Source organism: Ciconia boyciana, chromosome 2 (assembly GCF_034638445.1).
Source record: "Ciconia boyciana chromosome 2, ASM3463844v1, whole genome shotgun sequence".
In the NCBI taxonomy this organism is placed as follows: Eukaryota; Metazoa; Chordata; class Aves; order Ciconiiformes; family Ciconiidae; genus Ciconia; species Ciconia boyciana.
Window position 1 is genome coordinate 126,145,548 of NC_132935.1, and position 27,431 is coordinate 126,172,978.

At 40.5% G+C, this 27,431-nt stretch overlaps 1 protein-coding gene across 9 annotated transcripts in view; it reads left to right on the plus strand.

The window, feature by feature from the left end:
• The window catches only part of THRB (thyroid hormone receptor beta), a 169,081-nt gene that overhangs the window by 68,418 nt on the left and 73,232 nt on the right, over positions 1-27,431 (plus strand). For 2 of the 9 annotated variants that reach the window (XM_072853976.1, XM_072853975.1), the window contains one exon: positions 11,520-11,590. The exons of 6 other annotated variants lie outside the window; for them this stretch is intronic. The gene's annotated coding sequence lies outside the window, so the exon portion shown is untranslated. Of the gene's footprint in view, positions 1-11,519; positions 11,591-19,950; positions 19,995-27,431 lie in introns of those variants that run through there. One more of the 9 variants, XM_072853979.1, reaches the window with a different exon arrangement.

The window sequence follows — 27,431 nt, forward strand, 5'->3', positions numbered from 1 at the left end:
AGGGATACATTACCAAAGAGTCACTTTTCCAGGTGATGTTCCAGTCTAATCTTTGAAATCAAGAAAGCTTTCTGATTCTACCCATATCACATCAGACTTGCTAGTTAAGTTCCTAAGATTCAGCAGTGTCTCAGGTATTCTGGAAACCTTAGAGAAACAGATTGTCCATTTTACTGCAATGAGTTTTATCATTAGCATTGTGAGTTTTGGGGGGTTTTTTACACATTTTCTTATGAAGTTTTAAAGTCTCAGTCCTTAATTAATTTCAGATCTATTAATTTCAGATTAATGCTCCATAGCATTGACCTAATTATCACCATATTCATTTGGAGTCCCATGACCTCCAGAGAAAGGTCTTCAATGTTTTGTAAAGCTCATGAACAGCTAAAAAAATTTAAGTTCAAATGCTGTAACCTCCATGATTACTGAGTTAAAAAACGAGGCTTTACAAGAGACAGTTATATTGCATTTACTAGTTAGCAAAAGTTCTTTTAACACCTAAAGGGTATACTGTAGTTTGGACTCTGTTCCTCAAAGCCTGAGGCACTCCAAGGATTGCCTCCAGCTCTGGGAAGAACTAGCAGCTGTGACCAAAAATTTCAAAGATGCAGAGAGAACCACCACAGAAAGCCCTGGATTCTCCATCGCTTTGGGGTTTTCCTTAAAGGCTGAATGCCTTTAAGGAGAAAGTGTGCTGAAGCTGAAGATCAGTTAGGATCTGTAGATGAGTATCTATAAAGTATAACTATATCTATGTAGTATATCTATATTGTATCTGTATATTCAGGATCTATATATGAGTTGATTATTTAAGAGGTGTGGCCTGCGTAACACATTAAAGGATAATCCAATCCCTCCTTCCTTTGAATGCTAAATTTGGAAAAGTCCAACGTCCCAAAGAGGCCGCCTGGATGTGAGCTGAAAAATGTGATCGTAGCAGGCTGCTTTCCCCTCCGTAGGATGGTTTGTCTTTGCACATGAGCCCTGAGAATACGTCTGACCCTGAGCAGACTTTTCCTAAGTGTCTTTGCACAGAGAGTGTGTACATTGCTCCTGTTGCCTCCTTTCCTCCTGTTCGGGATACCCAGCTAGAGCTAAGGGTAGCTTAGGTGAAATAACAGCTTTTTCACTTTATTTTCAGACTATTTTGATCGTCCTGAGTTTAGGAGCATAAATTCTCCTTGGAGTCTGAGCTGCCGGATGAGAGTGAGGGGGTTGTTCAGTGCATTGTCTGAAAAAGTAGATATATGAATCCTCTTCAAACTGGAAATACCATTTCAAGTAAAGCACTTCTTTTATGTGTCCTGATGCAGTGGTAGTCAGTTAATCATAGAATCTAGTTCTTTTAGCTGTGCATTGTGGGGAGTCTGCAGATCTAAATTCAAACTTCTAAAGAGCATTAGGATCTGTAGATAAAAAGCTCAATGCACATGCAAAATACTGTGAGAACAATTGGTGCGTTGTGCTTAGATTCAGCTGTAATTACATTTTGTGACCAAGAGGAGGAAGGAAGCATGATTTACAGTGTTGGGATTTGTGATGCTTTTCATGTGTTTTGGCATTGCAACAGTATTGGGGCTCTTTTACTGTGTACTGCAAATCTTTCCTAGGTGAGAGTAATAAGGATGAAAGCAAGAAAACCATGATATTGATGACTATGCTTGTAAGAGAGCTGTGTGATAATCCATTCTAAATCAAATGATGATGTACAATAAACAAACACCTACCACAAAGAAAAAAGCATTGGGATGTCTACACTTGGATTAAAAATAAAAGTGAAACACCCATTCAGTGATACTGCATTTCCCTTGATTGTCATACGTATAAATTGAAAATAATTGTACAAAAATCAGTGGAATTATATTACAGCTCAACAAAAGATGGTAATTAACTCCTGCTAATTGTTTACTGGAGATGTGAAAAGCTCCAGTACATGTTTTGAAGGCAGTGTATGTTGTGGTCTCACCATACCTGGCATTAATGTGAATAGTTAAGAAATTGAAATGAATAGGAAGTGTCTATATAGCAATGAGTTATGGATCTGATCAGAAGGAAGAGCGTTCATGTGAATTGGGTTCTTGCACTGGGACGTGTAGGGTTACCAGTCTTTGGACATATGTGGGTGATAGTTCTGAGAACAGGTTCCAGTTTAAAGCAAACACTGGCATAACGGTAATCTTTGTCTGATGGCTCCATCCTTTCCACCTGGTAACAGAAAGTAGTATATTTAGTCACGCAGTTATTTGTCATAGTTTTTATGTGTGTTTACATGCACAGGATGATTTAGACTTTTATATATAAAATATGTGTAAATCAAATAATGTAAAAGTTCATGTATATTTTCTTGGGTTTTTTGTGAAATCTAAAGAAGTACCAAGATATAAAAACTATTGTAACAATTTTTTCTTGCAGAATTAATGTTAAAATTTATGTAGAATGAAGGAAACATTCATAAAAAACTTCTGCTTACCATTTCTATGCTCAGGAAACTTGGAGATTTTATTGTCTCTCTCAGCCAATGTATAATGACCCAGCATTTCCACTGCTGAAGAAGCTTGTGCTAAAGTTGATGATACTAATTAATCTACCTGAGCTGTTTTCCTGAGTCTCTGCCCAGTCAGTAGGGTGTTGATGTCAGGGTAGGTGACCAAGCCTTAGGTGCCTGAACTTCTTGCAGTAAATCTCAAGAGCATGCACAGGGTGCATCAGAACATGGGTGCCATATGCAGTGGGTGTTACGCTTGTAGTAGCTTGGTCCTTATTTGAATAAGAATGTGGAGACTTTACGCCTTACAGATTGAACATGAGTGGAATGAATGAAGAACTGGACCAGAGTTGAATTAATTGTTATAACACCAGCTTTCAAGTGAGGCTGGATTGAAATTACCCTGCTTCTGATTTAGAATTGGAAGAGTTTTTAGAAACCAAAATTAAACAGAAACAGGATCGAAAGTTACTATCTGGTTCATGGAGAACAGTCCTATGCTTTTGGCAACATCCACTGCGTATATTCTCCATAGTAATCTGGTGAATGTAAAAATAGTTTGTCACCATATATTAATAACGTCTTGTGCTTGCATAGATACAACCTCTAGGCTGCAGGTACATGGCATCTGTAAAACAGTGACACAGACAGCAAATATGACACAGACCAGATTAAGGAAGGAACAAAACAGGTTTTATTGATGATACCTCCAGTATTCAGAAAGAATTGCAGCATTTTTTTGTCACTGTGAAATACATGCAATACCCTTCACAGTAGCCTTGCCTTGTGATTTTTTTCAGTGATGATGCACATTCTTTTGTACCAGAAGGGAAAGAAACTAATTAAGTCCTTTACAAATACACGTGAAATATGCAATAAATAAAATCTTGTGATAGTGCTGCTTAAGGTTATAGTGTTCATCAATTAGCCTCAGAAGAAAATTCCAATTATAATTGCGAAATGAGTGGTTTATGTTATGTGCGCAGCACAGGTATCATAATAGTTCTCCTTCTCTTGATATATTGGTAATTTACTGAATAGTGGCATGAGGTACTGATTTGTTTTATGGCTATCTAAGAACATAGTATAGTGTTAATGCTCCATATTCTTCAGACTGAAATGGTTTGGATGCCTTCAGTGTTTTATTGAGGTCTAGTGCTATATTTAAATGTGTTTTACTTTACTGATTTATCAGCTTTTCATAACCATATCTGAATTATCTCAAATACTCTCCTATCCCAAATAATTCAGTCTGCGTTATAGTCCCTCAGACACCAAGTCCTGACAGCTGCCTGTCCTGTATGATCAACTGTGCTTTTATTCTCTGATGGAAAGTGTAATTAGAGAACAATGATTTAGCTTTTGGGTTGACATACATGTCAAACTTACTACAATACTCTTCATCTGCTGCTGTCGTCTTATCCAAGTATTATAAATATCTCTTATTTCTCTCCAGTTAACCTCCCAGCTCTCTCAGAGGTGGAATGCTGTGTCCATTAGCCATATAAAAACTTGTGGTCTAGGAGGGGAAAAGAAGAGTTATTTCTCTTAGTCAGCCTAGTGTGAGAATTTGGAGAGGCAAAATGTAATTAATTATTGAGCTTGAATTTTGGCCAAGGCTCTATTAGACTGAGAGTTACAGTTTATGAATTTGTGATGATAGGAGGAGCAGGAGGGAGACAAGAGAGTGGGATTTTATGCAACACAGAGAGTTTTGGACTCTTGCTGTGGCAAAGTGTTTCATTTGTCACCGTTTTAAGCTGGACTGCTTTATGTGGCTGTGGGAGGAGGTTGGGGGGTAAAAATGATAGCACAGCTTTGAATGAAATTATTTGCAGGAAAAAAAATGGTTAATTATACATAAATCAAGCCCACAAGAAACAACCAGAGCATGAAAGAGCTACAGTGCATGCCCTCTACCTTTCACAGACCGTTTCCAATTCACTTGGTGCTTTGTGTTGCTTTTCTGAGGCAATTCTTTTCACTTTACGTGCATGAACACACATTTTGTCATAATTTGTTGATGGTAACTTTTGGTCCAGATCTAGCAAGTCTCTAGTAGAGACTGTTTAGCAATTAGATCAAATATAAATCAAGAAGTTGCAGTATAAGTTATATTATAAGTATGTTTTATTTGATTCCCCTGGTAGCTCTGGAGTTAATTTTTGTAGGGAAGAAATAATGACAGTGACAAGTATTAAGACTGAATGCATCCAGAACTGGGGGGGGGAGAAGCTATGTATCCACTGAGGCCACTCTTTTGCCACATTATTGTGAGCATATACCACATCAGCCAGCGCTAATGGGAGTAGTTTTATGCAATGGAGAAACAGGACTGGAAAGTAGAAGATCTGTCTTTGACAGATACATATCTTGTGAAGTTTCAGTTGTGTTCCTTTTCATCACCAAAATTCTTCAAATGTTATCTAATAGTTTACGTTAAAATGAGGGAAGAAAATCATTCAAGGTCCTAACTTTTCTGAATCTCTTGTTTTTATGTATTTGTCTTCTTAAATGCATGGTATGCAAAGTCCCAATATGTTTCTGTTCTTAAATAATAAGAAAAATAATAATTCAGAGAGAATTAGATCTGTTTTTTTTCTATCTGTAAGGAAATGCTTGCATTCTGAAAAGGTTGTAGCACTGTGCTGTGTAATGGTTCTACCGTCCTTGTAAAACAAGATGTACTTCGTCCTGTTAAAATTAGAACTACTTAAGAGACACTGCAATTATTACGAAATTGCAAATCATCTCTCTCCTGGGAGAAGGTGATTTTCTTCGCTGAAGGAAAGTTGGCATTAATAAGCACATAATCAATGAAAATAGTGTTGTCATAATGGGTATTGAAGTTTATATCTGTGGGAATAAATGATATTGTATGGGGTAGGAAGAGAAGAAGGATCCAACTGCACAGCATTCCTTTTCATCTTCTGCCTTTTAGACTAATTCATCGTATAACCAGCTAGTTGTGGAAAGTGGAATTCACTGCTGAAAGGAGAACAGGTGAACGACATAGAAAGTGAGCTGAAGATTGAAAAAAAAAAATTACAATCAGTAGTTTAAATGAATGCATTTCTATGTATATTTCTAAGTATAATCTCAGGGTACAGCCTTGATCCTCCTGTTACAGAAAGTTTCCTGTCTTACTTCGTTCCATTTTGATTCCGGACTGTGGTGTAGTGGCATGCGCAATGCCTGCGCTGTGTTGAGCAACCAACACAAGAAGGGTAAATGATTAACCAACGCTTGCGGTTCCTTTCTGGCTGTCGCTCAAAAATCACTGCAGAAATCAGTGGAAACCTTCAGAAATTCTCCTGTGCTGACACGGAGTACCCATCCCGCTCGCCTGCCTGCAGAGGACAACGGATCGGGACTTCCCTGTCTTTGCCACTGCCTTCTGGCAGGGTGACCTTGGGTGCGCAGGCACGGCAGCAGCCGTGGTGGAGCAGACATGCTGGAGCTGGGTCTGAGCTGTGGCTGCTCCGAAGGCAGGAGCACAGGGATTTTGCCCACGCCGACTGTGCTGCTACTACGGCTGGATAGTAGGTGGCTAAGGAGGTGTGCGCTGGGCTACACAGTAGCTATAGAGTAAACACACTGTTTGTCTTTCCAAAGGTTTTTGTTTAACATTTTGTTCTCAGTCGAGATTGGTAGCTCCAGCGTCCTCTGCCCAGGACTGCTGAAATGAAGTTGCCTATAGCCGGATTTGTAAGGAAACAGGGAAGATTTTCAAAGGCATAAACTTCCTAAAAACCTCAGTAAGAGCTATCCGCCTGATTGCTGTTTGAGGTACTTCAAATCTTCTTTCTCATTTTTTAAAGATAGGTTTCTAATCATGGAAACAGGGGGGTAAGTTTATAAACCCTTTAAAAAGAGGGATCTTCTCCTGGTAAACAGAGGTTTATTTCTGACTGCAGTTAATGGGATGCTTAGAGTCTAAATAACCAGATACCTGCACAGAGATGCCTAAATATGCCTAGATATTTAGGAGCAGCATGTTATAGTTGGTATCTGAGAACATCAGCTTTGCATTGGCCATTCCTGAGTTATCATGTTAGGATATCCTTTTAAGTGCATTTTACTTTCAGTTCAGTACTGTACACGCACAACACACAGAGTTTGCAAAGCAAGCGCTGTACCCCACCCGTGACCTGGTCTAGCTGTTTCTTTCCATCGTAAACTCATTATCCAAGTCACTTCAGTCAGCTAATTAAATCCTCTTCTTTTTAACCTCTGCTTCAGGGGATCCTACTTTCTGTTCTCTGCATAAGTGGTCTATACGGGCCAGGTATACCTTCTTTCTCCTCCTCTTTTCAGCAGGTTTTTCCCCCGGGAGCGTGGGTCAGCCTGGTCCTGCTCTCGGCCCCGCCTGACCTCCCAGGCTGCGGCACAGGCAGCAGCAATGGCAGGGAAGGCATCTCACCTTCCTTGCCTCGCGCGAGGATGGTGCTTGTCACTGGTACCTGGCATTAAACTCCATATCCAGCACCTCTCACAAGTTTGCAGAGGTTTGGAGTGTCATCAGATTTGAACTGGTTTTAACTGGCCTGGCAAAAGCCACTTCCCTGAATAAAAAGCACCTTCTGCCTGTATAAAACAAGGATATTTGAATTCTTGAAGGAGGAGCTACCAGATATTATTTTCTCACTGTAAAACAATGTCTTTTTTTCCTGGATTTTATCTTGGAAATCATTGAACAGTTTTGGCTGATGTAAGAAAAAAATAGCCTGAGGCACACATCCAACATGGAAAGTTTCAGCCCAGACAATTAGTCTGGCAAAACTATAAGCAAATCGGATCTTATGGGAAGTATTGGATAATCCTTAGTAACAGGCTGTGTGACAGTTCCCATCTATGTGTGTTGAATTTACAAGAACACTGTCTTTTCAACATGCATGCAGCTTGCACACATTCTGATCCAGTGCATTCTGCTGAAATGCATATCACTTAATTAAATAATCTTAACGTGCATAAGAATCTTAATATGACTGCAGCTAATCACATGTTGTTAAACCTGTTTGCTTATCATCTATTTGCCTAGTTTGAGTTTTATAACAGCAAACCAAGGACCAAATGCCCAGTGTCCTTTATAACTATTACTACTACACATATTAGAATAATTATAAAATTTTTGTCCATCCTCAAAAATATACAGTAAATTTATCGTACAATAAAAGGTCAATAATTGAAATGCTCTTGTGACATAGAAAGCTGTCTTGCAATTAATGATTCAGGAAAAGAATAACTTAGCAGAAAGCCTTCAGTCTTCATTCTTCTAATACATAATTTTGGTTATTTCCATATTGCGTTGTTCTCAGTGGGAGTTAGAGGAAGGCTTTGGCTGAGTATTCTCTACCCCTAGCTAAGAGACACTGTTGTGTTTTCATTACATTTGCCTTACATAATCAATCACTGTTAATTTCAAAAAGCCTTTGATATTTGTGCGTTTGTGTCCCCTAAACAATAAGGTGATCCAAAATGAAATGTGATTTATTGCCTTCTGACCTTACACACAGCTTTTGCTTGTGGAAATCTGAATCTGGATGTTAACTGCAGCTTGAGAGCAGATAACTTTCCTCCTGTGTACGGTGCCTGCATTCCTAGGCAAGGTCAGTGATCTGGTCAAGTGAGGCTTTTTTGTTTGGATGGCCTCTCTTGCCCACATTCCTTATAATAATTTTTTTCCGATATTCAGGTATGCTTCCCAAACCAACTCAATCTTTGTGGAGAGGTCTTGGTATTTGCTGTGGCCATGGGTTGGCAATGCGTTGCATCTAGCCTCGGTACTCCTAGGACCAGATTGAAAATGCCAGGGTGCTATGGCAGAAGCAGCAGTAAGCATGAACGCCTTTCCTTCAGCTTGTTCTGATGGGTTCACGTTGTGCCACTGGGATGAGTGTGGTGTCAGGGATGCTCAGGCAGGAAGGCTGAAACCTCCCACGAAAACGTGGAGAAGAAAGGTGGTGTGCAGAGAACACTGCCTTAAAGCTTATAATTTTCAGAGGAGCTGTCTGCAGGAACGCCGTAGGCGTGAAGGAATGATGATCTCAGGAGATGGCTCTGGCTGCACCCTGGGGTGTATACCCATTTATGGGAAGAGTCTTCTCACAACATTATAGGTAGAGCTGTATAAATCTCGGTGGCCTGACTGAACCCAGAAAATCATTGCCCAGCATTAAACAGTTTGATTTGGGACTTTGAGCCCAGGGACTTGTGCTACTTAGGTCTCTGGTAGACGTAGTAGATACTTGCTGCTTAGGGCATGCAGAAGGGAAAGGATTAAAATAAAAAAGTAAGCAAAGAATTTGGAAATTCAGCATCTGCATGACACATATGATCAAAGCCTGCTAGAAACCCTTCGTAAGAGAAAGGATGTGCAGTTAAAATGGTAATTTGTTGTTTGGACAAGTTGTTTTGGGAGAAGGAAGGTGGTTCACTGAATCTTCAGATGGTCACGGCAAGAGTGGTGGTTACATTTCTGGTTTTGCTCACTGTCCTGGCACACGATCCTGTTTTGGCCAAGTTTTTCCTCCTCTGCTAGTCTTTTCAAGGTGGGCAGAGCCCAGGATCATTTTTCCCCAGGCACGATGCCTTGCAGTCAATCCTAGTGTAAGGGGAAATGCTGGAAGAAAGAGCAAGAAGGAGGTGGTGGCTGGGTGGGGAGAGAAGAAGAGAAAGTACAGTGGGACTGTACTGTTTGGTGGGAACGAAGGATCATACGTTAGGGGAGAAGCTGGCTCTTGTGCGCATTGAGACCTGCACCACACATGCTGATGTGCTGATCGTGGCCAGTGACCTCATCCATGTGCAGGTCTGGATATCGCAGTGGTTGAGGTTTGCCAGCCAAGGACTGACTTTCTGGAGGAACGTGAAGACTGACTGTTTTTGGCAGAGAATCCCTGCTCCTTGCGGAGTCACTTGGAGACTCGTGAAGACCACGAGACTCTGTTGCAGGGCTTTAAAGGTGGATGGCAGATGGAATAAATTTCATTCCTCAACTAAACGTGCTTTCTATTTGTGCCTGTGTGAACTCATTCATTTGCATTCCCATATTGCTCCCTCTTTTTTCTGTTATTTTTCCTGGACTGTCTTATTATAGAGAAGCCAAAATCCAATATCAGACTTCTAAGTCCGTTCAGACACAGAGGAGTGGTGATAACCTGTTCCACGTGTAGGCTGCTGGGAACATTGGCGCTCCCATGGAAAGCATCATGACAGTCTGGATCAGCAATTTAAGTCTAAGCTGAAGCCTCCATCCCTGCAGGTGCTCTCAGCTGGATGCAGGGTCGTCGAGACGTCTTATCTTAACTCTTACATCATCCCTAGATCAGCCTTTCCATGCAGGGAAGGCGTGCTAACGCGAACCAAATGGATCACTCTTTCCGGCAGTGCTACCCAGCCCTGCCCAGGTTGTGCCAAGACCTCATAAACATCTTATACCTTCTCTTAACATAGTTCTGGGATGGCAGCGGTTAGTATTTTCATTTAGAGTGACTGATTTTTAGGTTCCTTTAATAGTTCTGCATCTAGCAGTCCTTGCTATAGTTTATTGTAATATATATGAAATTTCCCTGTGGTCCCCACAGCTCTTCAGTAAAGGTAGAACTGTCATCTGCAAGAGATAGAGCATTTTCCCATAAAGTCTTTGCCCCATCTATTTTCGAATCAACTGATGATGGAGGAGGGGGAGGATCAAGGGAAAGAATAGCATAATGAAACTCTTCTGTTGCATCGCTTACAGTTCTCAAAGAATGTTTGTAAAAATCGATGTTGCTTTTCTTCAAGCTGCTGGGGGGCACAAGTCTTTAGTCAATTAAATCCTCATTTTTGGATTTTTTTTTTCCTAGCAAGGCTTCTTAAATGTCTTTGTGCTGTTATGTGTGTCTGGTGTCATTTTACTAGCTAAAATAATCAGACAGGTTTTGTGTATTTTTAGGTATATACTAGATAAGCAAATAGTAATGGAAAACATGAAAGTATTGTTCAAATTAGGAATTAAAAGTTGATGTAATCTGAATGTGAGCCACATGAGTCTGAATTGTCTGACTAATTTAGATCATGCAATTGGGAAAATAATGGAAAGGGAACCTAAGTACATGTTAAATACCTTCCAATACTACATTTGGTTATTCTGGATAAAGCAGAATATTATCTAAAATTCTGTATTTCTTTCTGTGATCATCCTTTCCATTCTTACGAGGGCAATCAAGATAAAATAAGATCTGTGAGCTGCCATTTTCCCCGCTAGCTGTAAAAAAGTTATTCTGGTAATTTGTTCTTGAGCAGGTGAATGTGGCTGTTCTTATTGTAGTCCTAATTTTCATTTTGAATAGAGATATTAATCTGGCAAGCTGTACTTGATTTGTGTTTCAAAAAAACCCCAACTGGTGGGATATCTATAGGCCAGATAGGAATAATTTCATCTAAAGATACTAGCTCCTTTAATAACAAGTCATCCCTCTTCTCAGTGTAGTTTATCCCACTGCTTTTTTCTTCCTTTTCAACTCCACTGAGGGTTGGTATCCCGAGAAGACCTCCATTCCTTGCGCTTTGTGTCTGACCTCCCAACAGTAGTACTTGTTTACCTAGAGAGATAATTGTTTTCTGGAGAGCATCCAGCTGATAACTTACTTTTTCATTAGACCCCTTTTTCTTATTAGTTATCTCCTGTTAGCTGATCTGTGTCATTTGATAAAACTAATTAGGTAATAAAAGGCTGCTTCTGAACTCCTCCCTTTAATTTTGGCACAGCAAAATGTACTTCTTGGCACCTTGCTCTTTCCTCATAAAGACAGCCTTCAGTTGACAAACAACATTAATCCAAAAGAAAACAAGTCAGTTCACGCATCCTCTCTTGATATATCCCTGTGCCAGAACAAAATAGTTCCTAACAAATTATTTGTACCAAAGATAGTGACATAACCCTGGCTCTGTTTTAGAGTTTTGCAAATGTTTGCAGAGCATCTCAAGAGGCCAGGCTAAAAATACTCAATGAAACCATTCAGCATTCTACTAAAAGCATTTTGTTTCCTAGGACTTTCCTCCCTTCTGAAAATGCCCTCCCACAGCTGCATTACATTTATTAGAAGGTGATGCAGGCATAAGGTAGGAACATCACGTTTTATATTTTATTTTAAAATTTAGCCTAATTTTCAGGTTTCCTTTTCAGATTACATACTTGTTTTGTTAAAAATAAATCTCAGTGGAAGGAAATTTATTATTAGCTTCAAGTTGAAGTATACCTATTCAATGAGAAAGAGGCTGATCAGATTTTCCTTCAGAAAAGTCTTCAGTTTGAAGGTTTGAGGTGTCATGATATGCAGCATTTCAAAGACAGATAGCAAAGAATTGCCATTTCTATATGGCCAATGGCCTCTGCTACATCCTAATGAGGTAGAAATTGCCTGAGGTGGATTTTTTTCTTGATTGCTGCATGAGTGCACCCCAGGAGAAGGAAGGTCTCAAAGCTTCCTTTGAGAAGAATATGGAATATGCTCTGCTGAAATGTGAGATCTGTAGAAATCACTATAGTCATCTTCTATTTGTGGTGCTCCAGAACCTGGAGGAGAAATATGTCCAGGATCCTCAAGGGTCCAAACACCCAGCCCACCAGAAATTAGAGGGAAACAATTGTCCAGGTTTCAGATGTTTTAGAAACAGCAGTCAGTTCATGGAAGGATGACGAAAGGTAGGCATCTAGCTTGGCTGATGCTACACATGACCTACGCAGACTCATATGGGGTCCAGAGCAGCAGTTGGAGGCCAGGCAGGATACCTGAGGTCATGTGTGGACAACTGAACTGAACTCTTACCTGGTCTTGGTCTCTGCAGTAGAGCACAATTTCAGCCTAGAGAAAATCTCTCAAAGTCAGTGAAATTAGACCAACAGAAGGATCTCATCAGAATCTGGTCTGTGTTTTACACTCAGAAATATTATCTCTGTTAGAAGAGTGGCTTCTACCTGTTCATTATTCAGTGTTAAATGCAACCAGCACTTTGGTCAGGTCTGAAGAAGTGTTTTGGTATTAGTTGCATATTTACTGTGCGCTGGATTTATTTCCATGTCAGAAAGATGTACCGTGGGGATGTTCAGAATCCATTGTGCTCGCAGAGATTTGGAGTACTACATCTTCAGGGATGGAAGAGCCCCAGAATAGCAGCATATGAAATTTTAAAATCAGTGGTATGATAAACTTGGGTAGTACCAGGGTGTGTTTATAAGTGAATCATGTGATAAATAAATTATGGGAGTGATAGTGAGATGTGGTTATAGCAATAAGAAGTGACTATTTTAAAATGAAAGAAAAACTGAAGTTTGTACTTTCGTTTGTCCTAATTGGATTCAGAAAAAGTTCTGACTTTCTTTCTGTACCTGAACATTTTTTTGTATCTTCTCTAGATGCACTTACAGCCAACTCTGACTCAGGGGCATTTAGCGAAGATGCTTGAAATGGTTGTTATCCTCTGGAGCTGCTGCTTTTCCTATCAGGAACACTCCTGAGCTATTGCAGTTTATAACCTACCATAATGTCAGCTAAAACTTTTGGCTATTTTGACTAACACACCTTGTATATCAGGCAGATTAGATTCTGCATTTCTAGCATTAAGCATAAAAGCTTTCCAAGCAAATGCCAGTTACCACTGCTAGTGAATTGAAAGCATGGACTAGCCTGCCATTGTGTCAAATCTGATAATTGCTTTTTACTCATAAGCAGCTCTGGAAATCCAAACAACCAAGCCTGTTTGTCCTGTGTGCTTTCATTTAATGTACTGTTCATTTTCACTTCAGGTAGTTTTGCAGCCGTCCTGGCTGAAATTCAGTGCCACAAGAAGAACCTATCAAAGCCTTGCATGAATCGTTCCAGTGCTGTGCTTAGTGGTGCATCAGTGAATTGTATCCTGTGTGGCATGACTTACAGCTTACTGTGAACAAATTCTCCAGGATTATAGCTTTGCTAACAGGTAGTGTTGAGAGTCTCTGTATTTATAGGCAGCTCTGTGGTGCGCAGCAGCATGACACCCATTCCCCCCAGGATCCCTTCCCTGTCTGGGCTGTGTGCTGCCCGCTTCCGCTGTAAGTGAGTATGTGGAGCAGTGCCAGAGGTGCGCTTGCCAGCAGGGTTATGGGCTCTTTCTGTCCTGACCCCAAAACAAGGGCACAGATAAGGAGCAGAGGAGGCTAGAGCCTGATTTTGAATGGAGTTGCTGTTCGTTTCTCTGCCTCAGCTCAAAGTTTAGCCGTGGCCCCTGCAGCGCTGTCAAGATCTGGTCCATGGGAAGGGAGAGAGACTGCTCGGCTTTTACAGCTGCAGTCCTGTCCGAGGCACCGCAAAAAGAAGCAAAGAGGTGCTGTTGAGCAGGAGTGCTGCTCTGGCTGTCCTGGCGGGAGACAGCATAGCACCTCTGCTGCTTTTTTGGCTGGACGGGACAAGAGAGCTCCCCTACCCGCTGCCTGTTTGTGCTGCCGACAGATGCTGCCTGTACAGCTGATGAGATAAGCAAACCTCTCCAGCCCCACCAAGCTCACCTGTGAAGGCAATGCATTTCAATATAACATGTCCTTTTCATTGCATATTAAAATTAAGCTGTTAACATATCGTGGATTAAACCAGTAACATCCACATTTTCACTCATATAGGGTCCACAAACACTATCTATATACAGGCTTAAGAGTACATAGCTGTAGGTGTTACCAGTGAACAAGGAGAGCTGTGTCCTTACTAGCTAGCGGCCATGCAGCTTCTTCTCCTGAATTCACAAGAAATCCTTCCACAGTGTGTAAGCAGTTGCAGTGACTTTTGCAGGATTCCTTCTATAGTAGGGATTGCTGTTGTGACATTAGATTCTTTTCAGGTTTGACCAAGTTGTGCTTAGGTGAGGCAATTATTGTAATTTTTTTTCTGCATGAACAAATGGGAGAAATGCCTAAACCTATTAGAAGATTTTAAGCGGAAAACCCACCCTACTTCACTGTCGTGCTAGTGTGAGCTTTGCTGACAATTCAGCAGTGGATGACATTTTGTAGTGCTTTTGTCTGATGCTAAAAAAAAGCTTTCTGATGTATGCCAAAGTTACATGGAATACATATAAGAGCTAAAATTGAGCATACCTCTTGCGAAGGGAAATTAAAATTGGAAGGAAAAGATACTAAATCGAGGTGCAAGTGAGATGTGACAGTGACCTTCTTCTATACAAAATTTAAGCTAGAAGGCAAAAAATGCTAAAAGCTAAATAATAGCTAGCAGTAGTAAACAGTATTTGTTTTCAAAGGGCCATAGGGGTTTTCATGAATTTCCAAAGATCCATAAGGGGAAGGGATGATTTGGCTTGGATTACAGATACTGCAGCCAAAGCAAAGAAGTTAAGTAACTGTCCATAGCAGAGCCAAAATGAAATCTGCCTCAGGTATTCCTGGTCTCTCACCTTGTTCTCCGGTTGCTTGACTGTCAAGGCAGACTGACACAAAATGTCAGGAAGGTCTACAAGTTATTTGTGACTTTTTCTTAACTCATTTAGCAACTTTGGTTCTCTGTAACAGACATCATTTGTACCACAGATGCATAAAAGTGGTTTGAGCATGTCTGCTTCCAAATATATTTTATTTTTAGAAACTGCAGAATTTTCCTCTGTTCTTACCATTTCCTGTGGTTTTACTCTGGAGCGTGATGGATGAAGAAGGCTATTTGTGTGATTAAGGTATGAGAATAGAAATTGTATGTCCTGGGTTTACCAATGCAAGTCAGTATGGGATGGTCAGTCCCTTAAGCATACTAACAAGTGAACTTCCTCATCTGTAAAAGAATGTTTGTCTTTTTAGAAGCATGTAGGAGAAGTGAGACTGTATTGAGATTTGCAAAGCCGTGTGGGATCTGTGTAGGAAAGTGTCTGTAAAAGTGATGTTAAATCAGTGAGAATGTAGAAACGGTACGTTCACCTGTAGTAAGCAGTGAGAGAATTTAGCTGAACAGGAACAAGACACACTGGAATGAGTGTTGACACATGGAGTTAATTGAGAATAATTAAGTCTGTGTGTAGACAAGATCTACATAGTCCATTTGAACTGCATGGTATTATATGAGTAAAGGGTGCAGGATTAGACCCATTGTTTACACATTTACCTAATGCTTTAAACTATTTGGATGAATAGTGTTACACAAATGGTAGTTATAATTATTATTTAATTATGACCACATGTTTACTTTGAATGTAGTCCTATGCTTAATATGTAGGAAAGCCGGGATAATACTGCAGCTTCAGTGTGTGAGCTGCTGTTTGCCAAGCAGCGTTTCGCTAATGGCTTCTCCTTTCGTGTGATGAAAATGCCTCCCTGGACTTTGAAGTTGCACTGGTTGTGGTATGTAATGGGCAAATAGCTTTCATAAAAATACCTTCAGCTAGAACATTTTGAAGCAGATGCATCTGAGATAGAATGCTAACTTACTAACTACAATTAATGCTATTAAATGTGCTGCTTGTGTGTAATTTCAAAATATTTGAGATGCCAGTATTTCATTCTAGTTACATTGAGAGTGCAGAAAGCAAATTTCTTAGTCTGATTCATAAGATCAGGAGTGCTACAGAATTTCTATAATTCATGTGTTGCTACTTGCATTTGCATTTAAATGTTTAAGATGTTATAAAATTTCAGATTCTTTAAACTTTAATCTAGTTTTTTTCACTTCTAAGCAGAATGAAGTTATTCCTTCTTTCACTCTGTTTTGAGGTTTTCCTTTGCTCAGATTTTCCATTTCAGATACTGCGGAACGCTTAAGATAAGTTTGTGAGTGACTACAGATATAAACAAGGAAAAGAGCTTAGTGGGTTTTTTTTTTATCTTTTCATTTTGTTCTTTTTTAAGGAACCTGATAAGAAATAGAATTCTGAGGGTTGTATAGTATATCCTAGGTTACAAGAGATGGGATGCTGTTCTAGCCTTTTTACTGAAATAATGCTTTTTAAAGCGACTAAAGATAACAGAGAATGTTAGCCTTTTCTTTAGAATGTTTTTAGTGCTTTGAATGGTGATATCTCAGTCCCTCTGCATGTGGCATTTTACAGTGATCGTCGGTGCTACTGAGAGGGGGAAGAAGACCTCTCTTGAGCAGAGGCTGTGCACTTGGACTTCCATGAGGGACAACCTGGTTGATTCAAGAGATATTAGTCTTTCCTTTGACCCAGTACAGGAATCTTCTGATTCCTGACTCTCTCAGTTCCTGAGTTTCACATAGTGACTGCAGACCGTATTTTTCTCATTGTTTAAGGGACTTTTTTTTTCCCTGTGGGCCTCCCCTGACACTCTTGCCCCTTGGTAGACCAGCTTGTGGACCCTACTCACCAGCATGTAGAAGACGCGTAAGTCTCCTGGCCATGGCAGGCTTGAGGTGACCTGATGCTTACCATGTTCACCAAAAAAGCATGTGTTTCTTCTGTGTTTCTGCACTTCAGTGGCCAGCATGGATTCAGGATTGTCCTGAATGCCTGTTTGCTTTGGGGGGATTTTTCCAATGCATTTAAAAAAAATAAAATATTCAATCATTTAGAATAAGCATGTGTTTTCTAAGGGGAAGAGGGGAGACATGCTGATTCCTGTAGGAGAGAAGAAACTTTTTGAAAAGTCCTAGGTGTTCAAAGTTTACTTAAACTTTCTTTCACACGAAAAGACATTCTGTTCTAGATGAGTGTTTCTACTTGAAAACAAAGTATTTTGGTAGAGGTAATTTATGTTTTATTTGAAAAGGTTTCTGAAAGGAAGCTTGGTTTAAAGAAACCATTTTGCCTCTTCAATTTATTATTTTGGTGTAGAAATGAAGGTAAAAATAATTTGTGAATGCAGTTTCCTTGCGAGGGCTTGAGTTTCTGCCCAAGGCTCAAGCATTCCTTTGCCCTCTGTGTTTTTCCAGCCCTGCCATACGATTGAATGTTTGAATATTGTAGTGTCAACAGCTCCTTGTATTTTCACTTGATACAGTTGAGCAAAAGTTTTGACATTTAGCTGAAATGTTTGAGGAGCCATTACCAGCATAATTCTGCTTCTTAAGTAAATCTCATCTTGGTGCTTGAAATCTAAATGGATTAATATTTTTAATGTCTTGTTTACAATGCTGCCTATGAAAGCCTGTATTTGTCTACTTGCCAACCTTATTTCGTGGCCAGGAACCGTTCTGGCGTGAATCTCCACGCTGGGCTCCCATCCATTTTCCTTGAGTCTCTCTGGTTCCCTCCCTTTTCCTCAGGGGCTCTCTGGAAGATTGTCAGAAGGGCTTTAATTTCTTGAGCAACTCAGCTTTTTTTGACTCCTAAATATTTCTGCCCCAGCCCTGAATTTCAGAGTTTGCCAGCCAACCACAGATAGCTTGCCCTGGTGGTGTTACAAAAAGCTACATCTTTTCTCAGGTTTTGATGAAAACAAACCTAAAAACAAGCCAGTGTTAGCTTTGTGAGTGGGCAGAAAAAGATGGTTAAGAAAAAAAGAAGCTTGCGCTCTGTATGTGTGTGTCTTGACAAGGTGCCCAGCAGTCATAATGGAGAAAAGGTAAGCTAGTAGATAACTCCTAATGTAGATTATATACATTATAGCATACTACAGTATTTTGCCAGCAGAGGTATACTAGCTGGGAATACCAAAAAAAAAAAAAAGAAAATTCCACAAAAAAACCAAACCAAAATTGTGCAGTCTGGTGGCACTGGCTTAGGTATGATTGCTGAGGATCTTCGGGGGTAGGCAGGCTCTTAGAGGAGAGTCAGGAGACTTGCTGAGTGTGACATAAGCCCAAGCACTAAAGCAGCAAGTTATTAGAAAGTAGAAACCAGGGGTGTATGATATCAGACTACATTACGGTAAAATTATGCAGCTGTAGGTATGGTGAACCCTCACTTCTGAGCAGGCCAGCAAATCCTCACTAGTGGTTATTTTGATATGTGATACCCTGATGCTAATCTAAGAAGTTGAATGCAAAACGAAAGAAACCCCATCAACAATAACAACCCTTAGCCAAGTGAGGAGCGCTTGGCAGTGCTCATGCCTTCTTAGAAACGGAGAGTGAGCATGAGCTAACTCAGCAACAGGGCGCAGGCTTTGCCTAGAGGGATGGACGCATCTTTGCACAGTCCCCTGAATTGGGTACATGTGGAAGGAAGAGGTGGTGTCTCCTCATCGCAAGACTGAGACCGGTAGTCAAACAGCCCTGCCAAAGCAACAAAAATTTCTGCTTGGTCTGTCTTCAAATAAGGTGGGGGTTTGCTGCCTGGTCTGGTGTTAGAGGGAGCGCAGCAGGGTGGCAGCCCTGGAGCAAAGCCCGGCCGGATCCCCGTTTCGCCCACCTGCCCCTGCCCTCGGACGGGCAGGAGCTGCCGCGACCCCGCGGTGGAGGAGCAGGCGCGTTGCCCCTGCCACCAGCACGGCTCTGGCCTGCCTCCTGCCCGTCCCTCCCTCAGGAGCTGGGCTCGAGCCTCCCGGGAGGGTCCCCTGCGCTGGAGGTGAAGACGAAGGCGTGGATGAGAGGAAACAGCGGAAACCCCCATGTGCCTGACCATGGGGGACTTCAGGCAGGGGACGGCCGTACCCCAAGAGTGAGCGAGGGAGGGAGTGAGCGAACACGTGCTGGTGCGTGTAAGATGCTGATTTCCAAAGAGATTTTAATTTCTGGTTCTTAACATGCCATTTAGTTTTGAAAACATGGTATTACTCAAAATGAGATGGATCGACGAGACGAAATGATCTTGACAATCTTTCATTACAGATATACAAGATATATGAGTATCCTTAATGTTTTATAGACTAGCGTGTCTGGCACTAAAAAGCTATAGTAGTACTGAAGAAGTATAGATGGCAGGGATAAGGAAAAAGGAAATTTGGATTTAATATGTGAAGCAGCCAAGTGTTTGCCTACCCTTTATCAATTATTGATCATTCTCTCTGCTGTTCAGAAATTATTTGGAGCTGGGGATTCTCAGTATTTTATTTAAAAAAAAAAGTCTCCTTGCCTTTTTCAGGCATCAGGATTATGAGATGAATGTGCAAACATGAGTGTGTGAGTCAGGAAACATGCCAGCGGAGGTGGCTGCGTGAGCGAGTCTGTAGGTAAACAGAAATAAAGTTAATTGGCAGTTTTCTTGTATAGCACGGACAGCTGAAGTCCTTCTCACTGGAAGAAATTTTCTTTTCCCATTATCCTTCAGCATTCTCTTGGAGGGATTGTCTCAAGGGAAGTGAGTGAGTCAGAAAATATGCCAAGTTCATGTCACGGCTGTTTCGGCATTTCTTTCTCTTGCTGGCCTCCAGGAGCTTTATTGGCAAGTGTTTTTAAAGGAAATGTTGGCACAGGAAGGCCTTATTGTTTATGTCATGAAAGTCTCTTGGCGTCTTCTGCCTTGTTATTTTCTCCCTTAAATGGGGAAATTAGGAGTGGGGGGGACTGAGAAAGGAAAAGAGGAGAGAAGCAGAGTATTAACTTCCAGACTGTTGAGGGTTGCTACCAAAACTGTTCTCCCTATGTCAGGATGTACCTTGGTGAGTCCTCTCTTTTCTTTTTCTCCGTTGCTGCTTTGCAGGCTCTGCTGCAGCCAGTGGATCAATTTCTAAATGTATGTTTCCTCTTCATGCTTTTCAAGATGTGGCATTTAGAGAGCTTTTTGAAAGAGAGAAGCCAGCAGTCTTCTGGTGGGCTCTCCTCTGCCAGAACAAGGCAGGGAGAGGCACTCGCAGAGCCCAGCTGGGGTCAGATCACTGCCACCTTCTCACACGCAGGGCAGGGCTCTGTGATGGCCTGTCAAGGACATTTCATGAAATTCTTTTCGGTTCTGTATAAGGTTTGCATACCAAATACAACGTGATTTACAGGAAAAAAAATGGGGAAGTTCTGTGGAGCAGATGCAGTGGGTACGGACAGGAACAATAGCGAGACACTGCATGGTCAGAAATGCTGCTCGTTGAAAACCAAAGCAGAAAGCAAAAGCATTCATTTAAATGTATACACATTCTTAAAAAAAACCACCACACCTCCCCCCAAATTTATTCGTATGCTCTTAGGCAATTTTGGCATAACATAAAAGCACACAAAAAAACTTATGTCCAGTGCAGCAGTAAAAGTTGCTGTAACCTATTACCCTCAAATTAGGTGAGAGTTGTGAAGCCTCTGAGGATGCTATTAAAGAATTAAATGTTAACATTTCAAAGAATGTTTCAATATTTAATATTTTGTGATTTGGAAAGTGAAAAGTTCACTCTCTGCTTGTGATATGTCATGGCAGAAAGTGTGTTTCTAAACCAGGTTCGTTTTTATCTCTGATATTTGCTTCTCTGATATTTATGTGTGGAGCTCAAAGATACAGGATGAAAAATTCTTTCAGGTTAACATAGCAAAGATATGCCTTGATGTACAAAAAGAGCAAAACCCTATTTCTTCTGGATTTGTTACCAGCAGCAAAAAAATCGAAGGCAAATGCCTGTTTTTGTGAGCTCAATATAGAGAAACTGACATCTAAGCCACTTTTCTTTGTACCCAGTTAAACTAAGGATTGTCTGTGGGCTTAAATATCTATTTCAAGGTTGTGATGCAGTTTTTGTGATGTCTGTTCAAACACTTAAGTATTTGTTGGTACATAATATGTCTTTTTATTGTGGCGTCTTACTTGCATTTTGGTGATGCTTTTTTGGAATGCTCTTTTTCAAAGGAAAGAGAGATGATTAATCTTGGCTTTTAAAACCTACATTGTTTCACCCTTCAACTCTTTCATGTGTTTTTGTTTTCTGACCTATATATTTGTGGGTCTGTGCAAAATTCTGTAGTGTATAATAGTTTAATTTGTGGAAGCTTTTCCCTTCCCCCCACTTCTAATTTTGCACTTTGATTTGCTCATACCTTGCCTTCACTTTCTTTAAAAATGTATATACAATTGAAGAAGATTACTTTAGAGTAAAAGTTCTCGTAGAACATGCATTTCTAGACTTGAATATTCTTAGAGCTTGTTATTTGTTCAGATTTGGGATCTTGTTCAGACTGTTACAGGAAAAGTGCTGGCTGCCAGCATTAGAATCCAGGGAACTGGAACCTGGATCTTGCTTGGAAAACATCTTTAGGAAAGGTGGCTGTGGCTCATATCCCTGTTTTCAAGTATTTCTACCAAGACTGATCCATAAGAATTCTTTTGTAAAATTATAACCATAAAATCAGGAAAAAATACCCCTTCTTGTAAGCACTGGCTGATTTGTATATATTTTCTTTGGATGAACGTGAATCTGTAACAATATAGTCACTTTTAAAAGGACATCCTAGTTGCATATAGTATGTTACAAGTGAACCATTTTCAGTATGTTGTAATTGTTATCTAGAATAAGACATGAACTTTTTTCTGTTCTTCTCTGTGTGCCTATACATATATATGTATCTATGAATATATTCGAATAGTTGTAAGTATCTCAAAAGATAAGCGCTGCAATACTTACGGGAATGTCACCATGGATTTTTCGTCTGTGTCAGGAATCCTGCATTTCTCTGTTCTAGCAGACAGAAACCTTTGTGCGGTGTTCCTTGCATCTCATGTCATAACATGAGAAAAGCCAAACCATAAAACAGGGTGTGAATAACTGTACTTTGGCCTTTGTCTGCTATCCGCTTTACCAGCCAGCCAAAATTCTTTAGACGTGACACTAAAAGCGCAATGCTAAATCATCAGCCTATACCTACCACTCCAGTATGAGACACTGTGACAATATTGCTTTATTGCTATGTGGGAGCATGAAGTAAAATACATTAGAGCTCTGGTAACAGAGTGTCACAATGACATTTTAAATGGAAAATTACAATTTTCTGAATGAAAAGTTCAATTCAAAACCTCTTGGGTTTGGTAAGCCTGTGCTAGACCCAGGGGACAGTTCCCTGATGACCCTGTTTTCATCCAGGCAGACTGCTCTGTAGCGAGGTGCCTGGTGTTGCCAAAGGCAGTGGGTAGGACATGCTCCCCGACTGCTGGGCGCCAGTGGCCCTGCACCCCTTGGCTGTGCCTGGATGTCCCGGGGTCCCTGGCTGCACCTACGTTTCAACTTCTCCAAGAGGCTGCAGGTCCACGGGGTGCATGACCCCGGTTCCCCAAACCGGGTTTCCTTGAAACTGTGGCTAATGAGACATCAGCAACAAATACAACATCAGCAGGAAGGAATTTTGTCAGATGTGGAGAGAACTATGCATAAAACCACCAAACGGTGCACTACACCCCGTTTCCTCCCAGCTGTGCTGTGGGGCACCCCAGGCTGGGTGCCGCCGTGGTGTCCTCCTGCTCCTCCTCTGGGCGCCTGGCTGCAGCTGATGAGTGCTCCACTCCTCCTGGCGTCCTGCTCGAGGGAGGCACCGACGGCTTCTCTTCCCCTGCATCTGGCTCCCACCTTGCTGTGGCGCTTGCCAGAACTTGCAGGTCTTTCAGACTTTGGTGTCCCTGTCGAGCTGGGTGGAAGCCATGCAACAGAAAGTACGGGGCAGAGGGAGGGAAGGTGATGGTGGAGTGCTGCACGGCCACTCCAATAAGCCTTATTTCCTTAGGGAATTGCATTGGAAATGTCCTTCTCCTCTGTCCCCTGAAGCTTTAAAGTCACCTGTGAGCTTGGAAGCCCTCAATTTGGGCTACTCCATTGGTATTAGGCTTGTTGGCTTCCTTTGCAATGAACTCTAAGAAAGCTACCTTCTCCCTTTCAAGAGTTTTCTCCACTCTCCCACACCTCCATTCATTTTTATTGCATTGGAGAAAGAAGGAAAGAAAAAACAGATACGGGAAATAACGATACTGTAAAAAAAAAATTTTCCATAATTCATAACTGTTCATTTTCTGACAGCCAAACTGTCACATGTGCGTAAAGAGCTGATGGGGATGATGAGTGCTATCAAACCACAGCTACAGCTCAGCGCTGCAGCATGGAATGAATGGGAACAATTGATAATTTAGGACTGTGTTGTTCATTGTGCACACTAAACAGCATGGCTTAACAGGGAGAGGTCAAGGTCAAAATTCACAAGTCTAACCAGTTCTCCAAGGCAGGCAGTGATTTGGGGGAAAAATGTGATCTGGTTATAATCTACTTGGATTTCCAAAAATTTTCAATAGGGTTCTTTCCTGAAGGCTTATAAAGAATTAAAGCTGCCGTGCGATGAAGTGGAAACTGCTGTCATGAATTAATAGCAGGTTAAAAGTTAGGAAGCAATGGGGAGTAAATGGTCAAGTTTTACAATGGAGGGAAGGCACCAATGGAGTCCCATAGGCATCAGTCCCAGCGTCCGGGTGGTTCAACATATGGAAAAGGGGGTTAATATTGAAGTAATAAAGCCTGCTGACAGTGCTAGCATCAACTGGGAAGAGTTGCAGAAGGATCTCACAGTACTAAGTGTGACTGAGTAATAAGATGGCAGAGGAAATTCAGTGACGTAAATGTTCAGATTTTTTCCATGGAGAAGAATTGCAGTGATAGTGGACTAGCAAGCGCTCAGGAAAAAAGTGCTAGTGTTTAGTAGATGCTTTTATAAAGATAACAGCTGAATGCCCATCAGAGGTCAAAAACAAACATTGGGAATTTTTAGGAAGGGGACAGAGAAAAATGCCATATTCTCTGTGTTTCACTGTGCATAGGACTGCATCCAAGTGATGCAATCTTTGTTCTGACCTGTGAGATTTTCAAGTCTGCAATGTTAGAGCACATGTAACAGCACAATATTTTCCATCCTTAGATGCATCTTTTTCTGGCATGATCTAGAACCCCTGTAATACTGAAGATAGACTCTGAATGTTATTCCTTCCTATGTTTCCAGTATTAATGACTATCAATATTGTAACACTTTGATGGAAGGATCTAGCAGTTAATCTTACTGCTAAGTAAGAAAGAAAAATATGAAGAACGTATCTGAAAAATAAAAAGAGTAAAGCCCTATCTGTATGAAATCTCATGCTGGGAAGAATTACAAATGTGAGTAGCTTTATGCCGAACAGAAGCCCTCCTTAGTAAATAAGGATAGTTCAGCTGGGGAAGGTTATGTGTACTTTGCTGTACTGTGCCTGTCTTCCATTATGTTTTATTCCAGGATGTGTTAGTCTCAAAGGACATTTTGAATGGGTGGATTCAGATGTATGTGCATACAGCTGTTACACTTATCAAATCCTGTATTTATTGCTGAGCAATTTTACCCAACAAAACTTGTGCCTGTAGGTACTAAGCACCAGTATCATGTCCATAAATACATAAAATTAACCACTTTGCCGTAGTTGCTTTGCAGGTACAATAACTATTAGATATTTTGTATGTATTTCAGTTGTTCTCTTAGTTACAAACTTGAACATTAAGTGTGGTACGCATACTGCACTTACGATTTCCACTTTTCCCTCCCCATTCATCTGAAGATTTCAGATCTTTAATAGGAGAAAAAATATACTAATCGTGCTTTTATGAAGTCATTGGTCTTTGGCACATTTCGCTTATGGTTTTATGTTTTATATGATGTTAAAAGTTCCCAGTTTCTAACAAAAAAAATCTGCAAAATTCTTTGTCACCTACAAAAGGCTCAAGAGTATACTGACCAGACCACTCTTCGGAATTACGTAGTTGCATTCAAATAGGTTAAACGATTATTATTGCTTCCCTGGTACAAAAAAAGATAGGGTATGATAATGTGGTTTTAATGTTCATTTTATATATATATAGAAATAATAAGTAATTTTACAATTTACGTATATACTCCAATTTAAATAGAAAAAGATTGAAGTTGAAGAAAAGCAGAATAAACTTTGATTGATAATCAGTGTGTTTTTTCATGGAAAAAGTAATGCAAAGATTGCCACTGTATAAATAGATCGTGCATAATGAAAGAAAATGTTATTTCTGCATTACTTAATTTCTCATTTTTCTCCCTGACATTTTGAATCAAGTGTTAGTCTGTAGAACAGATTCAAAATATCAGAGGTAAAACAAAAAGCTAAACTTTGTCTTCAGGATCTAGTTTCATTAACTTGATTGGGCATTAGTCAGAGCGGATCCATTTTTAGCGTATTGCATTTGCATACTGACCTTTTCAGCGCTCTGAATGAAAATTGGTGCTGTGATGTGTTGATTTATCCTGTAAAGTAACATTTAAGACTTAATTTAAACATATTCTTAGGTGAACGGTAATGACATCTAATCCATTACAATAACAAAAATGTCCACTACAATAATAAAAATAAATCCAGATAGCTTCTAGATAGCTGAAAAAGATGGTGTTGCAAAGCTAAGTCTTCTTTTCAGAAATGGTGACTGGCATTCTCCTTCTGTCTTTGATAGCTGTCACTAAAGTGCAGAACTGTTGAAAGTTTGACCATCTTATGCAGGATAGATCTAGACATCAGGTCTGAAATGGGAGAATGCATACATTTGCGTGTGTGCACATACTGACAACATTAATTTGGAAAAATGTCAGCTAAAAACTTGAGACGGAGTAGCTACTCCAGGTGAGCTACATAAATAGATGCTTTTATTCCTCTTTCAATGTGATCTCTACAGAGTTTAATTTAAACTGAAAGCAGACTTACTCCAGAGGAAATAATCTGGAATAGTTAACGTGTAGATTGCCCTAAGTAATGACTGAAAAATATGTATGTAACTATGTTGTCCTGCTGAGGTCCCACGTGGAGTACCTACTCCAGTTTTGTATTGTAGGAGAGATAATGAGCAACAGGAGAGAGTCTAGACAAGAGTATCGAGAAATATCAAAGGCTTAGGAAGCTTGAGTTCTAAGTAAAGGTTTAGCAAAGCACAGCTGCTTAGTTTTGCAAAAAGATGATTGGGAAGACCATGATAATAGTCTCATGAAAGGCATAAAAGTTAGCTGCGAAGAAGAGGGAAAGCCAGCATTGCTTGTGGATATAGCAGGACATAGGGAGTTGAAGTTACAGTAAGAGAACTCTGTATTGGGGAAAAAAGCTCTTAATTAAAGGAAGAGACAAGCAATAGAAGAGGTTGCTTAGGGTAGGTGTGGCGTTTGAAGCTAGCATAAATGGGCCTGCATTTACAAGAGAGAGACACCAACTTGCAAATCTCCCTTAGTCCCACATGGTGAGGTGTTCACTTTGTCTCATGCAAGACATGCTATAGTAGTCCTGATAGGTAACCTCTAGTATACCAGAATATATATAAAACCCTACAAGTTGAAAACCCTTTCAAACTTTTCTGCCCTTCACTACTTCACCCTGCACTTACTGCAAATCCTGCCCATGAATTACAGCAGTGCCCACCCTGCTAGTGTGTCCATATGGCCAGACAAAGTAAATCCACTGCTAGACTGGAGCTGATGCCTGCATTGAAAGAATGAACTTCAGGCTTGTCGAAATGCTAAAAGCCCGTTGAAAGCTGCAATTAAGTTCTTAACGCAAGGCTTAGGGATGTTTCATTGCTATACACAAATTGGGAAAATACACGCAGATTGTTCTATTTCAGAGAGGTTATTCGGTGTTTAACTTTGTGCTGTGTTTCTTGGAAAGAGGAAGCAAGCTTTCCATCCTTCACACTCCAGCGTTCATTCTGAATGCCATTTGCTGTACAGCCTACCGTGGCACCTTACTTAATTAGCACTTGCTGCTTTTCTTCTTCTGAAGAGAATTGTGATAGCGGCAGACTTCATGTCTTTATTACCAGTGAGATGGGAAAGGCTCCTGTAACTTTTATAGCTGATCTGCTGAGACAGTCTGGTTGCCCGTGGTTCCTAATGAGCAGCGCATGACACAATGCAGAGTATTGGCAAGATTAACGAACCCAGATTTCCTTACCAGCAGACTGACTTGTAATAGCAATATAGGGAAGGAGTGAGAGCGTTAGCACATACTCATTATACTGAGCATTATACTGAAATGAAAATCCTTTGCAACCAGCTACAGAAATATGCAAAACCCTAAGGTTTGTATTTGCAAATTAGAATTCATGCAAGTCGTTGTGGACGGA